The sequence below is a fragment of the Macrobrachium nipponense genome, chromosome 1, assembly GCF_015104395.2.
Source record: "Macrobrachium nipponense isolate FS-2020 chromosome 1, ASM1510439v2, whole genome shotgun sequence".
NCBI classification, from domain to species: domain Eukaryota; kingdom Metazoa; phylum Arthropoda; class Malacostraca; order Decapoda; family Palaemonidae; genus Macrobrachium; species Macrobrachium nipponense.
This window is the reverse complement of record NC_087200.1, coordinates 152504270-152521920: the sequence shown is the minus strand read 5'-3', so window position 1 is coordinate 152521920 and position 17651 is coordinate 152504270. Positions and strand designations below refer to the sequence as shown.

The following is a 17651-nucleotide window of genomic DNA, read 5'->3' as shown; positions in this document are numbered from 1 at the left end:
TCCCAGGGAGGCATGAAGTGAGTCGTTATAATTCATTAATGAAAATTTAAATAATGTTTTAAGTCGTTTTATTTTCTCCCAGTTTTGTGCCAGTTCATGTCTCCTGGATGGTGACGTCTTCATGTGGAAACCTGGCGGTGGTACATATTAAAGGATTTTGCATCCTTTAATGTAACTGTAGCATGTAGCACCACTACTGATGTAGATTGCACCCATCATATAAATTTCATCCACTTGTACATATAATGTAAGTTGGAAGTTTCATCCACTTGTGCACATATTAATGCAAGTTACACCAACTTCGGCACATACCGTTGTGGATTTCACCCATCCATGTACTACCTACATGTATTATGCCGTGACTAGAGATTAGACAATGACACATTGAGGAAGTTCAACATTGCATCTGATGAATACCAACCAGTGTAAGTTTTTCCATTTGTGTTTTTGTTTGCAAATAGTCGGAGACAACATTCTTTTCCCGTTATGACATTATTAATAATCTCTTGAATAATGTCTTCTTTAGATTATTCATGATGGTCTCATTGCTATTTGCACCAGACAGTTGTGATTTGTTGCCAGAGTCAGTTATGCCTAGAGGTTTTTAAGTTCAAGATCTTCCCTTTGGCAGTTGGATATATTGATACATTATCTCTGATTGTCCCAGTCTGCTATACATGATTTTGTGACAACTGTTAGAATAGAAAATTTCATTGCCAGCATTAGTGATCAAGCTAGTTTTTAGTGAAATATCAAGTGTTCATTTAAAATACAGGATTGTGATCACAATGGTTTCCGGATTTATTATAAAAGTGCATCAGTTTAGGTAATTGTACTTCATACAGATAGGATTTTGGTGTATTGAACGGAATCATGATTGAATGTGATATGAATGTAGTTTTTTTCTGCGCTGTTTGTTATTTTTATTTTTGTACCTTTGACATCGGTGAAGTACTGTTTAGCATATGTGGATGCATGTTGTTTATCTACTTTAAAATTGTTACTGGATTTCAAAGCGTTACCTATTGTTTCGTCTTACTTTGACTTAACCCTAAAACTTCATGTTCTAAATATTTCATGTAATATATTGGCTATATTTTATCCTCTTTTGGAATCAAGAGCATAAAGGGATTTTAAAGTGTCGAAAGCTACAATTTATAAAGGATTCTACTTAGCGGAAATAAAGGTGTTGACTTTTCGTTTGTGCATGTACAGTTGTTTGGAAACTGGCTCAGCCAGAGAATGGCTTTTCACTTGAACATTTGCTCGTTTTAATGATGACAATTCTTTATGGCAGTCTGTCGCAAATTTTAGGGATGCTTTTATGTAGTGAGAAGATGGTAAGACCTTAAGGGCTAAACTCTGGGACACAAGTTTGGAGTTATAAACAACGGACTTTTGAGGTTTTATTACAAAAATAAACTGTATAACATGCTAATAAGCAGAAATCCTATCAGGAAATAGCAAATCACTGCTGATAATTGGCTAAATTCACATGACTTTACTCAAACTTAGGATTGTTGAGTGCAATGTGTTCATTGCACAAAGGAATTCGTACAAGTATCGTAGAGAGATTTTTAACCAAAACCATTACAAAATTTACATAAAAACACTATCAAATACTAATCCCAAGACAGTAATTAGTAGAATGGTACTCAACCCAAGTTAATTATTAATCCAATATTAACATAGATGCAAACAGATAAATTTAACATGTGTTGAACACAGTTACACAATGAAACTTAGTAATAAACCCGGCTAGCAGAGGAGAACTAACGGTCACGTACCTGCCTGGTTGGTTTTTTTCTTAGTCTAATTATTACCAAGTTTTTACTTGCACAGAAAAAATACACAGATACGAAACTCCGATCACCTAGCTGCACTTTTCCTTCTTCCTGCTATAACCTGACATTGTGGAAGGTTTGTTGCTAAAAGGTGGATACGACCTTTTTGCAATGTTCTCTACACTAGGGAAATCTGGCCTTAAAGTTAAGCATTTAGAAGTTTAGAACAGTGGCAGCATGTCTCAACTGTGAGTGCTCCCAGGTTAGGAGACATCTTTCGGCAAAAACATCAACATCAAAACAGTTCAAATATGTGATCACCTTTCACAATAGCAAAGAATTTCTTACACCGTCACAATCATTACCTACGCTCTCACCACCTGCACAGCATGTGACTTGGCTGGCACAAGGTTAGGTTCTCCAGAGTGGTTACTATGACGACACTATTTACAATTCCCGTTTTCTAGGACTCCTCTCTTCAGCCCTCTTCTGGCAGCTACACTTACAAATTTTATTATCCTTTCCATGGTTGTTCTTAGCAATACAATCACACATCTCCCTTTTCTACCCATCTACGCATCTTTTCATATTGAGTTAATGTGGCTCTGTACACTTTGATTGCCACCTTGGTCAACTTGTCCATGTAGTGATTCAGATTCGCACAGATCTGGCGATTCATCTTTATCACTTTCGACATCTCGGTCGTGGATGACACGACGTTTGCACGGTCTCAGTCTCTTTAATACCTTGAGCATCTAACACACCCCCTCTCCCCCTAATGTTCTCTCTGTAACCTCCGTTTCTGGGTCTCGCGTCTCTCTCCACGTCGTTCTCGCTTGCATCAATGCCATCTGTGTCCATCATATCACCTCATCCTTGCTGTCGTTGTGGGAACTGACTTCTAGGAGAACGAGGTGTTCTGTTGCTCACAAGGTCTCAGTACTCTCGTACAGTACCTTCGTTGATCTTATGATCCCGTTTTTGTTAGGATAAATCTCTGTGACTGCACCCAAAGGCCACTATGCATGCTTGCGTCTAGCTTGACTAGTATGATTTCTTCCTTGCGGAGGTTAGTCTTCCTCCCCTGCTTGTAATCATGCCTTGATTGCATGGAGGAAAGGTATTCTCATTGCCACTGCTCCTGGAACATTTTAAGGGCATCACTCAATCAATGATATTGATCCCTTAATTTGCTCAATGTTAATGTTCCATTTAGGTCCTCTTATGGGAGCAATGGCGCCATCAAACTAATCATAGAGCCTCATAGAAGGTGAGAGGGGTGAGGACTTCATCTTAGCGAGCATCCCCTCCTTACATTAGAGGCCTGTTGTTGACGACTGCCTCTGCTTCCTTCACTAGTGTTCTTACTTTGATCTTCTGGGAAGGACTTCCTTTGGAAGGTCGTCTCAAGGTTAGGTATGCATCGCCACCCCGATGAGACATTCAAAGAAACCGCCCTTCCATGGCACTTGGAGCATCTGAAAACGTCATTGTATGCCCTTTTTTCTCAGGAACTGTAGCATTTCATCTTCATACAGCTCCTGAAGAAAACTACTGTCTGCTCTTAAGTTCTGATGGTTATCGGACATAATTACGGTTGGGGTCCTATGTGACGCAGAGAAACATCTGAAGGCTAAAATAAACGTCACCGCTTCCAAGTTGCCACCAAACTTAGGTACACCACATGGGTGCTCATGCGTGTGATACTGAACACATAGCTTACTCCTTTTGTGGTCTGTATCAGACCAGTGTGATCCATTCCGACGTTGTTGAAGGGTCTGGTCATCTGCATCCTTTCACTGGGTAGAGGAGGAGGAGGTGGATGGGTCTGAAGAGGCCTGAGGGTGATCATACATGCTCTACAAGAGTATACAATTCTCTTTGCTTTGGACCTCAGTTCTGGACACCAACATTCCTGTCAAAAGATACCCATCATGCATTCACACTGCAAATTTACTTTATGTAGAAGATTCAGGTAACTAATGACTAACTTGCTGTTTGCTGGCAGCAAAACTAATCAACTCTTAGATTCTAAGTCTTTCAATCTACTTCTTGTGTATATAACCCCATCGTACATTACCAATCCTAGTTGGGTCACAAAATTGTGTGTCATTGGGACCTTCGTCCCATCTTTTAAATATGCACAAGTACTGGCCAGATAATGCCTCTGCTCTAGCCTAGCTATTTTCAAAAAAGGGTTATGCCTAGATTTAAGGACTTTCAGTACTATATTCATGACATTCAATAAAAATTCAAATTTCTATTGTACTTCCCACGATGTCCCATATCTCAGCAGGTGGAATCATGGCAGTTTCTACCCTCAACTTTTGGAGGGCCGCAGCAACAGTTAGATGATCAGCTTGCTCATGTGTAATGGTCTTCTCACTCGCGACTTTGGCTCTCCCACACAATGTAGAAAAGGGGGTGACCTTTGTGCCACATGTGATATTATGACACCTCCTTGATAGACTGTCAGCAGGGTTCAACTTGGTAGGCACATATCTCAAAGAAACGCTGGATGTCTGTTGAATAAATACAATCTCCCCCCACATAAACATCTCGATAGTGAGGATTTGTTTTTTTAACATAACATTATGAATGAGAATAAGAAACAGTTGGTCATATAATTTGTAGACAACGTCGAGTTAAGAAAAAGTAAACATACTGTATTACATACTGTAACTTTCAAATGTTCACCATCATTGCAGGAAATTGACAAGGACCCAAAAGGTTCCTGCTCAGATATATATATATATATATATATATATATATATATATATATATATATATATATATATATATATTTGTCCATATTTCCTGAAATTCCTGTAGATGTTTAATATCTTATTTATTTGCTCTTACAGATAAATCAATTAAGAAAACTGATAAATATAAGAATACAGGAAATAGCGAACCCCGCAAGAATTTAGACAATTAATTTAGAAAACTACAAAAACCTTTAGAATATTATATCAAAAACTCATTACAAGAACAAGAGCCTATAACAAAGAAAATGATTCTTTGGTCTTATACGCAAAACTTCCTCTACTCTGGAAGAAACATGCTAATATTCCTCACTTTCTCCTTCAGCTTCCTTTTTAATTACGTCTTGGTTGTACATATTGTTATTCATTTTATCCAGGATTGTTTCTTGCCTATTGGTAGATTAAAACACTTTTATTTAAACCTAACAATCGTTTTGTGGAACAGACCGCTGATCGTTTCTGTAGCTAACCTATGTCTTAGTTTAGTTTTTAGACTTTACAGCAGAGAATAGTACTCTTTCAACTGCTGCACTGGAATATAGGAGAGACAGCAAGTTGAACATGAAGTAAGATAAATGAGGGAAAAGGGTTTTCCATTGCCAGACTTAGCATCTCGTACCATCATTGGGGATAGTCATTAGATCAGAACTTAGCAGTGACATCCATTCATCGTCAGTGTTTTGCACCATATTGTCAGGGACAAGGAAGGGGATGGAAAAGCTGCCCTAAGGGTTGCAAAAGATGTCAAAGTCTTGCTTTTCCCAACCATAGGGTTTATTACTTATAGATACTGAAAGACTGGGTTATTGAAAGAAATCTTCTATAGCATATTTGGGTAGCAGCTTTGATAAAAAGTGACAAGCAATGCTGATGGAATGCATGATTACTTTGTGGTGCTATTTCATGATCTTTCGAAAGTGATATACCAACCTGAGCAAAAAGATGCATATTTTCTAACTAATTAAATTTGTTAGGGTCAGCAAATGCAATACTGCCAAGGGGTTTGTTACCGCCTTAACGGCGTGATCGGTATGGTCTTGGCCTGTCACCTCGGTGGCCGCGAGTTCGATTCTTCGGCATTCCACTGAGGAGTTAGAAATGTGTATTTCTGGTGACAGAAGTTCCCGCTCGACGTGGTTCGGAAGTCTCGTAAAGCCAACGGTCCCGTTGCTGAATAATCACTGGTTCCATGCAATGTTAAAACACCATACAAACAAACAAACAAGTGGTTTGTTCTTTAGACAATCGTCTTTTATGTAACAATTCAAGATTGTTAGGTAGCAATGAAATACAGAACTATGTAATTTGTGAATCTGGCTGCATCTGTTTATTTAGGTTATTGAAGATGGGCAAAACATAATTCAAGATACAGTCTACTTATGAGGTTATTAAGTTTAGGTAGAATACTTTTACAGGCTAATAGTCTTTCTTCAAGGGCAGCCTCCGTGAAGACAGCCTCCTTGAAATAAAGCTTAAGTGCATTATATTGCTCGAGTAATCTTGAAACAATCATGTGCAACGAGAGGCAACATAGTAATTATTCATGTGGCTTTTCTTTCTCAGACAACTGGAATAATTCCTCTAGACCACCTGTTGTGATTTCCCCACGACTGGGATTGATTCTAAGTTCAGAGATGTTGTTGTTGTTTAAGATTAACTCAGCCTTGTGCTGGCACGGGCTCTTGCTCCTGGAGCAGCCCATAATCTCCGAGAGTATGGGACTTGGATGATCAGGCCTGAAGGGCGAAACCTACAAACATCGGGAGATTTTATCGAAGGTTCAGCAAAATAACACTGGAATTTACAATTTTATTAAAAAAACAGGCTATTTGAAATTGAATATCACAAACTAAATTAACCACGTGGTTGGCCATGAGACTCATAAGACTAGATCACAAAAGTTTCACTAATACCCCAAATTGATCCCCACATCTGCTATTCTGAGCTACAGATTCACAAAATAACCACATTGCAGTTACTAAATGACTCTATACTAAAGTTTAACAGACACAGACCCTAGGATAATGAAATTACGTACAGATAACATTAACACATAGGACGGACTCTTACTATACGCGAATCTTGGCTGAGGAGAAGACAACTCAAACTACCGTTCCCTACCTCTGTTAGGCCACCCTGAGAGCGGTGCTACCTTGGTCATCACCTCGGTTTTTTATCAAAAGTTAGACATTGAATAATTTAGCAACATTTCAGCCAGATATACTAAAATGACGGAATCTCAGTTTGAGACAAAACATCCCACATCATCAACTGATTCATCAGTAATACTCTTTACCCACACATACTTACAATGTTGCTAAAGTATCCAATAGAACCGCTTGCCCGGCCTGCCTGTCTTCTGATTGCTAATCCTGAGCATTGTAAAGGATTTGTTGTGGAAAAGGAGGATCCAGTCCTTTTTGGTGATAATACCCATACGCTTTGGGCTACAATGAGAATAGCTGTAAACATCACAGGCGAGGTCCTCTACCTCTCTGGTCAATGCCAAACAAGCCTAGGATACACAGTGCAAAAGAGGGACATATTCATCTCAAAATAAAAAGACCTGGTATATCCTTCTTAAGCATTACAGATAACGAGTTCTGTGTCCCCAACATTACATTTGCCCCATCAAATGCGAAGCCTATTATGTTAGCTTTTTATAGAATCTTATGGTCATTGAAGAATTTTACAGTGGAATCATACAGCGAAACTGCTTTGGCATTTTTCAAGGGAAAGCAATTTTTTACTTCATCATTCAAAAACGTCCTAGCAGTCATGCACAGATGTTTTATATAACCATTGTCAGTACTTTCGTCAACAATTGGTGATAATTTCAAACTTTGTAAGTGCTCTACAAGAAGTTCAGAGCTGTGGTCTCCAGTTACATTTCACACAGTGGATGTTAGTTATGGGAGACCACAGGTATATACATAGCAATATCTGAATCTGGACATAAAGCTCTGACGAGGTGAGGCATGTGTTCTATAACCCTAATTGGTAAATCATGCACACAGATAAAAGTGGCAAGTCTAATTTCATTTTCGTTCACAGCGTCTTCTAATTTTTTCTTACCTGACACTGAAAGCATATTAAGAACTGTTGGTTATTTGGCTAACATTGAACAATTCTGAATGTGTTTTTTCCCAACAGCATGCTTTTTCAGGTCAAGTTTACCTGCATCTAATGCAAGATGGACATTACATGCAGAGAAAAAGGCAAACAATGATCCCTTTGAACTCTCTTTAGCCACCCATGAAATTCTTGTTCAGATTCCCAAGAATTGACATATTTCTGCTTATATTTCCTTTTCTTTTGGGGAGACGGTTGTCCAGATTGTTTATTAGCACCTTCACCCAGGTCATCATCCCTTGGGGCCATTACCGCCACAACAAAAGTCACCTCTGTTGATGATTAAAACCAAAAGAATTTTATAACTATTAATCTTGCGTTCTTTTTAAGAGACATAATCCAAACTTATCAGTAAGCAATAGTGTATGGTATCCACAGTCATTAAGTAAAGGGCATAGATATATTTCCAGCCTAATAAAAAAAGTTTACCTTTCATCTATGGTGATGAAACAACAAATTTTGCTGATATCTTTGGGAAACTTATTGCCAATGCAAAATCAGTTGGGAAGTTACTGTAAAATCCAGAAAGTTATACGTATTGGCAAACACCGGCCCTAGTCCCTGAAACAAATAAGAACATAGCCCTTGCAAAATTAGCCTACTTGTTTAATAAAAAAAACTCATGATAGTTGTTGATGATTATAGATAAAAATACAGACATTTCTGTAGACCTGGCACCACTGCTGCCGGAATGCGATGCCAAGTTCGCCACAGTATGGTAGCCATGCTGTGGAGCGTGGCTTTCAATTGCTGGTATTGTTTTATGTTAAAATATGTCTAAATATATGACCCTCAGTTTTGTCTCTTGTAATTTGTTGATTATAAATTTACTGTCTGGCATCAGTGAATGCTAAAAGTCAGTCATTGCATACCAGAATGTAAACAAACCTGTAAGGACTTTTTTCCTATATTTTTATTGCATCTCATCATCAAGCCGCGTTGTTCCTTTACCCATTCTGTAGAGTATTTTACTCCCTTTTTTTATGTATATATTTCGGGAATCCATTCCCTCTATGTAATATTATGCAAGCATTTTTGTCTGAAGAAACACATTCGAAGTTGGGGCCTTGCCCCTTTTTGTTTATGTTTGTTCGTGTGTACGTGACAGACAATGTTTCCGTCCGCACCCGTCTTTGTCAACCCAGTTCGTCTGTGATAAATGATCAGTACCCAGCTACCTGTCTTACTCTCGGGTCCTCACAGCTGGTGACCTCCTGGAGTCGGTGACACAGCAGTTTAGGGACACCCTTTAATGGACTAATTATGGCCGCTCACCTTCAGAGAACCTTTAACGGACTCAATACGGCGCCACAGTTTAGGTCTCTGAAAGCTCCATTCCGAGCATGAAACCAACGCCATTAATGGACACATCATGGCACAGTGTGCTTTGTCATTTTTCGAGGATGGGTAGCTAGCTGGGTGCTGGTCAGCCAGAAAAAATCAGACGGCGGTCCAGAAATGCCCATCCGATGTCGCGGCCTCCTATGCCTCAACTGGGAGACGACAGATACCTCCTCGGTTCATCCCCCAGGCAACCCCCTGACCCTGCTGTCTTTCTTGGGGCTTCGCTCGCCCTGCCCGATGTCGCTGCCACACCTGTGGACTAACTTGCCCTTCTGACACCATTGCCTGTAGTCCTTCTCGGCCCACCGACACCACTGCCACACCTGTGGGCCTCCTCTGCCTGCTGACACCGCTACCTGTGGGCTTCCTCGACCTGCTGACACTACTGCCTCGTCTGTGGTTCCGCTGTGCCTGCTGGATGCTGCTGCTGCACTGGGGACTTCCTCAGCCCAATTTATGCCGCCACCGTACCTGGAGGTCCCCACGGCCTGTCCCATGCTGCCACCACATACAATACAGCTCCCTCCACCATCTTGGTTGCCTGCAGTCGACAGTAGAACCCTCCAGGCAACCTCCAGTGGAGGAATCCTGTCAGCCAGCAATGCTGAAGGACTCGGCATTCAATAACGCCCCAAAACAAGTGTCACAAGGACACAGGGTGGCCTCCTGCCTCCAAGATATTTTTCATCCAATCATTATTCCATAATCATTGTCTTTGGGGGGGGGGGGGGGGGGGGGGGGAGTATTTGTAAGGACAATGCGTTTTCTATATTTTTATTGCATCTCATCATCAAGCTGTGTTGTTCCTTTAACCATTCTGTAGAGTATTTTACACCTTTTCTTTTGATATATGTATGACGGGAATCCGTTCCCTCTGTAATATTATTCATGTATTTTCATCTGTGAAGAAACACATTAACAATGGAGGCCCTGTCCCTTTTTGTTTATGTTTGTTTGTGCATGTGTGACGGACACTACGTTTCCATCAGCACCCGTGTATGTCAACCCAGTTTGTTTGTAATGAATTATCATTATCCAACTACCTGTCTTACTCTCGGTTCCTCACAACTGGTGACCTCCTTGAGTCAATGACACAGCAGTTTAGGCCCAGCCTTTAATGGACTAATTACGGCCGTTCACCTTCAGAGAACCTTTAGCAGACTCAATACGGCACCACAGTTTAGGTCTCTGAAAGCTCCATTCTGAGGACGAAACCAACGCCATTAATGAACCCATTGTGGCACAGTGTGCTTTGGCATTTTTCAAGGATGAGTAGCTAGCTGGGTGCTGGTCAGCCAACACAAAATCAGACGGTGGTCCAAAATGTCCATCCAACGTCGCGGCCTCCTTTGCCTCAACTGGGAGACGACAGGTACCTCCCTGGTCCTTCCCCCAGCGCCATTGCTGCACATGTGAGTCCCCAGGCAACCCCCTGATGCTGCCGTCTTTCTTGGGGCTCGCTCGGTCTGCCCGATGTCGCTGCCACACCTGTGGATCAACTTGCCCTTCTGACGCCATTGCCTGTAGTCCTCCTCGGCCCACTGACACCGCTGCTGCACCTGTGGTGGGCCTCCTCTCCCTGCCGACGCCACTACCTGTGGGCTTCCTCGACCTGCTGACGCCACTGCCTCATCTGTGGTTCTGCTGTGCCCACCGGACGATGCTGCCACACTGGGGACTTCCTCAGCCCAATCTATACTGCTGCCATACTTGGGGGTCCCCACGACCCGTCTCATGCTGCCATCGCACACAATGCAGCTCCCTCCGCTGTCTTGGTTGCCTGCAGTCGACAGTAGAACCCCCAGGCAACCTCCAGGGGAGGCATCCTGTCAGCCAGCAATGCCGAAGGACTCTGCATTCAATAACGCCCCACAGCATGTGTCACAAGGACACGAGGTGGCCTCCTGCCTCCAAGATATTTTTCATCCAATCTTTATTCCATAATAATTGTCTTTTGGGGGGGAGTATTTGTAAGGACAATGCCTTTTCTATATTTTTTTGCATCTCATCATCAAGCTGCGTTGTTCCTTTACCCATTCTGTAGAGCATTTTACACCCTTTCTTTTGATGTATGTATGACGGGAATCCGTTCCCTCTGTGTAATATTATTCATGTATTTTCATCTGTGAAGAAACACATTCACAGTGGGGGCCCAGTCCCTTTTTGTTTGTTTATTTGTGCGTGCATGACGGACATTACGTTTCCGTCCGCACCTGTCTATGTCAACCCAGTTCGTCTGTAGTAAATCATCAGTACCCAGCTACCTGTCTTACTCTCTGGTCCTCACACACCCGTGCTGGCGAGACACTGCTGTAGCTAGTTGGACTATAAAACCCATAGAAAGGAGATGTGTGTTCTTATTACTCCAACTCAGAAAGAAAGAAAAATAATAAAGGAATGTAGACGAAGTCGTATTAACGAGCAAGAACAGATAACCACTTTAAGATTTTAAGTCACACGGGGGGTGAAGCTATGCTACTGATGTCTGTGACATAGCTTTCATAGCTTCCAAGTTTGCTAGGTGCAAGATTTTTGTGGATGTAACTCGTCTTGCACATGGTCACTTGGGTCTTACAGCTGATATTCCTGCCTCATGACTTAAAGCTAAATATACTTTGTAATATTAACTTGTGAATATAAAGTATACCTAAGTAAATTTACTCAAAGTAATATTTTATTTCCTGTAGTGCATGTTCAAGTTTTATTATTATTATATTATAATTTTTTTTTTTTAGTCTATCACAGTCGTTCTACTCGACTACATGGTTTTAAAGTGTGGGGTTCCAGGTTGCATCCTGCCTCCTTAGGAATCCATCACTTTTCTTACTATGTGTGCTGTTTCCATGAGTACACTTCTGCATGAATCCTGGAGCTGTTTCAGCATCCAATTTTTCTAGGTTCCTTTTCAGGGATCTTGGGATCGTGCCTAGTGTCCATGGGTACAATTTCCATTGGCATATCCCATATCCTGCTTACTTCTATTTTAAGGTTTTGATACTTATCAATTTTATCTTTCTTTTTCATTTACTTAGGTGTCCCATGGTATTGGGACATTGGGGAGTGATACTTTTTTCTTGGTTTTTCAGTCAACGTCACTTATGGTCTCTCTGTTCTGATACCATAGTCCTAGAGGATCTTTGCCTGATTGTTTTCTGTCATTCCCTCAGGTTGGTGCTCATACCACTTATTACTGCAAGGTAGCTGGTGTTTCTTGCACAGGCTGCAGTGGAGGGCTTTTGCTACCGATTCATGCCTCTTTTTGTACTGTTTCCGTGCAAATGCCAGACATTTGCTTGCTATGTGCTTTGTGGTAACGTTTTCCACATTGCACTTCCTGCATATGGGTGAGATGTTATTTGCACTTCCTGCATATGGATGGGATGTTATTTCCATCTATTGTTCTCTGGATATATCTGGTTCTTAGGGCCTGATCTTGTGCTGCTGTTAGCATTCCTTCTATTTCCTTCTTGAGTTCTCTCCTTTGTAGCCATTGCTATGTTTCATTGCTGGCCAGTTCTTTAGTTTGTCTTATGTACTGTCTGTACATTAGTTTGTTGTGCCATTCTTCTTCTGTTTATCACTCTCCCGTCTTGTATATTTCTGGGTCATCATCTGCTTTTATCAGTCCTTCTTCCCATGCACTCCTGAGCCACTCGTTTTCACTGCTTTTCAGATATTGCCCCCATGCTCTGGTCTCGATGTTCATGCATTCCTCTATCCTTATCATTCCTCTCCCTCTTTCCTTTCGTGTTATGTATAGTTTGTCCATATTTACTCTGGTGTACTGCTTTGTGCAGTGTCATGTGTTTGCTAGTTTTCTGGTCTATGCTGCGGAGTTCAGCCCTTGTCCACTCTACTACTCCTGCACTGTATCTGATTACTGGTACTGCCCATGTGTTTATGGCTTTCATCATATTTCCGGCATTGAGTTTTACTTGAGTATCACCTTGAGTCAGCATATATTCTTTCCAGATCATGCCCTTCATCTCTTGGTATTTTGTATCCTCTCTATTATTCCCAGGTATTTGTATCCTGTCTCATCTGTGTGTTTGATGCTATTCCCATTTGATAGCTTTATCCCTTTAGTCCTTGTCACTTTGTCTTGTATGTTGACCAAGGCACATTTTTCTATTCCAAACTCCATCCGAGTGGGAGGACATTCACTCTGTCATCTCCACTTCGAAGGGGTCTTCTGCTGGCGGACACACAATTGGGACAAAAAGAAGTTTTCTTGTACTAACTTTACTTGTCTTTCAGTTACTGAGGATGCTGAGAGGCTCAAGAAGTTACAACCATTCTTTGGTCTCTTGGGGGAGCCAAGTATTTCCTCCTTGCCTGGTCACCCAGCTGGTAAAGTGACTCCTGTGACTGCTTCAACAGTGACCATGACAGTTTTGCTGGTCACATTCTTGACTGGCTCTCATACCACCCTTATGTATACTGTTACCCCTAGTGTGTCATCAGTGTTGTCCTGAGGAGTTTGGAATGGTACTTCTTTGTTCCTTGTCTTTGGCTTTGATCCCAATTCCTCTGAAGAAGTCAAAGAGGAAGTTGCCATCACCATTGTCTTCATCAGGTGCTGCTGTCTCTATCTGTAGGAAATCTTATAGGGCACTCAATTGTCACTCCTAGTTTGCAGTAAGGGCCAATGGGGATCTTGCTAGTGATACTGCAATAGTGCTGCATCTGTTGCCTGGTGCAAAAATGCAGCAGTTACTCCAGGGTCCTCTGGCCCTAGGGTTTCCATAGGGGGTTAGTGTCATTAGTGCTCTTCATGTAGTGCACTTTAGCCATTACTTAGGGTCTTTGCAGCATCCCTTCAACCCCAAGATGCAACCTCTTTCATTCCTATTGCTGTACCTCTGTTGATATTCTTTCTGCCATCTGACTTTCCACCCTCTCTAACAGTTGTTTCATAATACAACTGTGAGGTTTTCTTTTACACCTTTCAAAACTTCCCGCAGTCAATTTCCCTTTCAGCGCTGAATGACCTCATAGGTCTCAGCACTTGGCCTTTGGCCTTAATTCTATATTCTTTTCTATTCTTGGCCCAGGGCTACTTGTACCAGTCCAATCAGGGTTCTTGGACCATCAGTCTGTGACCCTGTGCCTCAGCACAGTGAGAGCAGGTGAGAAAGGAGTAGTCAGGTGATCTTTCAGTCGTCTCCAGCAGGGGAACAAGAGCAGTCCAAGGGTCCCATGAAAGTGATTTCACCCAGCCCATCAAAACACCCAAACGCAGCAAGAGAGAGTGACATCATGCTTTCGACAGACCTGAAGGTTGCATATTTCCAAATACCCATTCAGGGGTTTTCTGGGAAATACCTCTTGTTTTGCCATTGGAGGGGTGGTCTTCCAGTTTAAGGCACTGTTTGGCCTTTCAACTACTTCCTAAGTGGTCATTCAGGTATTCACACCAGTTTCTGCTTGGGCCTATTCACATAGAATATGTTGTCTGAGGTATCTTGATGATTGCCTAATCCTTGGGAGCTCTTGGTTGCAGTTGCTACAGGAGGGTCTTTCTCTAAGTTTTGTTACAGTCTAGGGATCATGATGAATAACGGAAATGTGGATCTCATTCCCAAGGTGAGGTTAAGGTACAGGGGCATGCTGCTAATAGATATGGCAGCATTGAGGGATTTGAATGCAGACTTTTGCATTAGCAAGTTCAAGGATGTCAGTGGTAGATTGTTCATCCTTGTAGAAGCTGGTCTCTTATGGGTGGCTTCACCTCCACTTCCTATAATGGAGGTTAAAGGAGTTCTGATTTACTGTGAGCGACCCTTCTTCCTGGTTCCTCTCGCAGAGGACGCAAGAGAGGATCTGGCATGGTTGCTGAATGACTACGAGTTTCATAGTAGGAGTGCCACTTGCCACTTTCCCTCTGAAGATGGTGCTCTTCTCAAATGCATTCAGTGAGGGGTCGGGTGCACACCTGGAATAGTTGGTGTGAGGTGTGTGGGATAACAAGGTGTGATGCGACCTCCAGCTTACTTGGGATGTGTGTAAGATTTTCCCATCATGCATAAGTTGTAAATATTATATTCCTAACATAACATGAAGTGATCTTTGTAATTAATGCTTATACTTAGTACCACTTATACGAACAACAAGGATTGATGAAAAGGATACAAATTAAACATATTTATGTACTCTCAGTTATAAATGGAAACCCAGAATAATTGAACAGAAATATAGCCTAGATTTAGTACACCAAATTAATTAATTAAATAAAACCTATGATCAACTAGAGCCCTGTTTCACCAACAAAAATTGAAATAAATTGGCCATATTTTATTACAAATCATTTTCTGTATGGTTTAACATGCACATTATTTACTTTTTACATTTTCATGCTAATAAATAAATTATAAATATCCTAATTACTATATCTTTAACTTAATATGAAACACCTTTTTAGACCCTTTTAGGCTCTTCCATAGGGCTTTCCTAACCAACCCTCCACCCCAACAACATCATCAACAAAGTAGTTTGTAAGGCATTCTCCCTGAGTAAACAAAAAAGATCAGCACAACATCGTGTTGGAGTAGAAAGTAGTTTTCTTACACTTCAGGAATTCCTCCAAGAATGAGTGATGGGCCACAATGTGTCGAGGATGAGTAACAACACCTGCGGCAGCCGAATACATCAACAAGCAGGGAGGTCTGTTTTCCACTGCAACAGTTGACGACGATGGTGCATGAGTAGGCGGTGGCCCATTATGTAGAGCTGTTAGCCAGGTGTGTTCTAGATCCTCAGAATGTAGTGGCAGACAAGCTCAGCTGTTAGACACAGGTGATTGGGATGGAGTTGTCTCCTCACACCTGTGTGGTGGATATGCTGATGGAAGTATGGAGGACTCTGAGCATAAACCTGTTTTCCCCTTGTCACAGCAGGATGTTGCTGGTGCTCTGCATGATGGTCCCAGTTCCATGGGCAACCATAGAAACACTTCAAAACCTACGGGATCACCTCGACTCATAGTTTTCCACCATTTTGCCTGGTTTGAAAGGTGACCAGTACCTGCTGGCTCTGTTGTCCAAGAACCCTAGAGAGATTTTCTGCCTCTTTTGAGATAATCAAGTGAGTGCATGCCTTGTTCAGCAAGGAGGGCTAGTGCACAGTTCGAGTGAGAGTCATGAGGTCAGGGGCATCACCCTGTCCTTGGCATTCTGAAAGAAGGTATTGTGAGCATGGGCGCAGTCCCAGCAGACCACTTGCACCATCATTTACCCATTGGATGTTGACAACAAGTCCTTGGACATATTTTCTTTGGGTCGTGTTGTCTGTACAACAAGTTAGGTAGCTAGCCCGGCTTTCTTTTAAGATAGGTAAGCTATATGACTGGCACTTAGTCCTTTGTTTTGTTTTGTTCGAAGGTATGAAGGAATGCATTCCCCTTCTCTCCAGGCATGGGGAGAGGACAGACGATAAAGCAGATTCACTGATCATAATCACTTGGGTTTATTATGGGTTCTTTCTGCTTTATTGCATTCATTGCATTCAAAACCCATAGCCTAGTAGTGTCAGGCAAAAGTACATGGTTTTAGTGCAATAATTAGATAAAAGCTGAAACTTTGCACAAATGTAAAGGTATGTGAAATAAACAACATATAAAAAGTCCCATAGGCTCCCATGCTTGTGTTGGCCGCCATATTGGATAATTGCCGACTAATTGGAATTCGCTGAAAATTGGAATATCTCGTACAATAATAGTTTCATAAAAAAACCACATAATTTTATTTTCATATTTTATTTTCAAAAACAATTTCTACAGAACTTTTAGTTTGTATGAACAAATGTTTCGGAACAAAAGATGGAAAACAATCATCTTTTTTTCAGTTATATATATACAAGTTTGTACATATCTATCTAGAAAAATAAAGTAGTTATCACCGTAAATAAACAGAAAAAGGTTTTTCTAGTCACATAGGATGCATGCGAGAGTACGAGTTTTTTTTTTATATTAATGAACCATATCACACAAATATCTTATGTTCAATTATGTAGCAAATATTCTTTTATTCCCACGTCTAAAGATTAAATTAAAAAGATAGAGAAAATATTTCAATTGAGATAACAAGGAAATATAAAAAAATTAAACGCACACACATGAAGGACTACAGCTGGTTTCTTTTAAATACTTGGGCAATAAGGCAATGAGATTAATTAAAATGGAATCGATTCAATTTTTTAATCATATTTAATTACCACACAAACTGAGCGTACGTGCATGCTTCTGAATAGATATTATACCATCTCACTATCCAGTTCATCTCCTGCCCCAAATAGTTGTGAATTTTCACATCCAGCTTCATGGCACTGGCCACGCGTGCATGATCACAATAAACCAGCTCTCTTGCATTCACATTGATGGCGACAACCTTTGCGGCAAGTACAGCTAACTAAATGTAATAGTTCATCTGAAGCTGGAGGATTAATAGAAGGTATCTTCTAAAGACCCAGCAGTCTGGACATATCTGCATCACCATTAGCTTGATATTTAGAAGATACAGGACATAAAGTTGCAGTAGTTGGTGATGACAGACTTATTTGTACTTCTTGTATCCATTTCTAATCCCTCCACGAAAATTTCATTAAACTTGGTAAAGCCCACAATCCCTAC

At 41.1% G+C, this 17651-nt stretch overlaps 1 long non-coding RNA gene across 2 annotated transcripts in view; it reads left to right on the top strand.

Moving 5' to 3' along the window:
- The window catches only part of LOC135220306 (uncharacterized), a 233735-nt gene that overhangs the window by 17775 nt on the left and 198309 nt on the right, over positions 1 to 17651 (top strand). Inside the window, exon 3 of one of the 2 annotated variants that reach the window (XR_010315647.1) lies at positions 83 to 3048. The exons of the other annotated variant lie outside the window; for it this stretch is intronic. This is a non-coding gene — a long non-coding RNA (uncharacterized LOC135220306). Of the gene's footprint in view, positions 1 to 82; positions 3049 to 17651 lie in introns of those variants that run through there. 2 annotated transcript variants of the gene reach the window in all.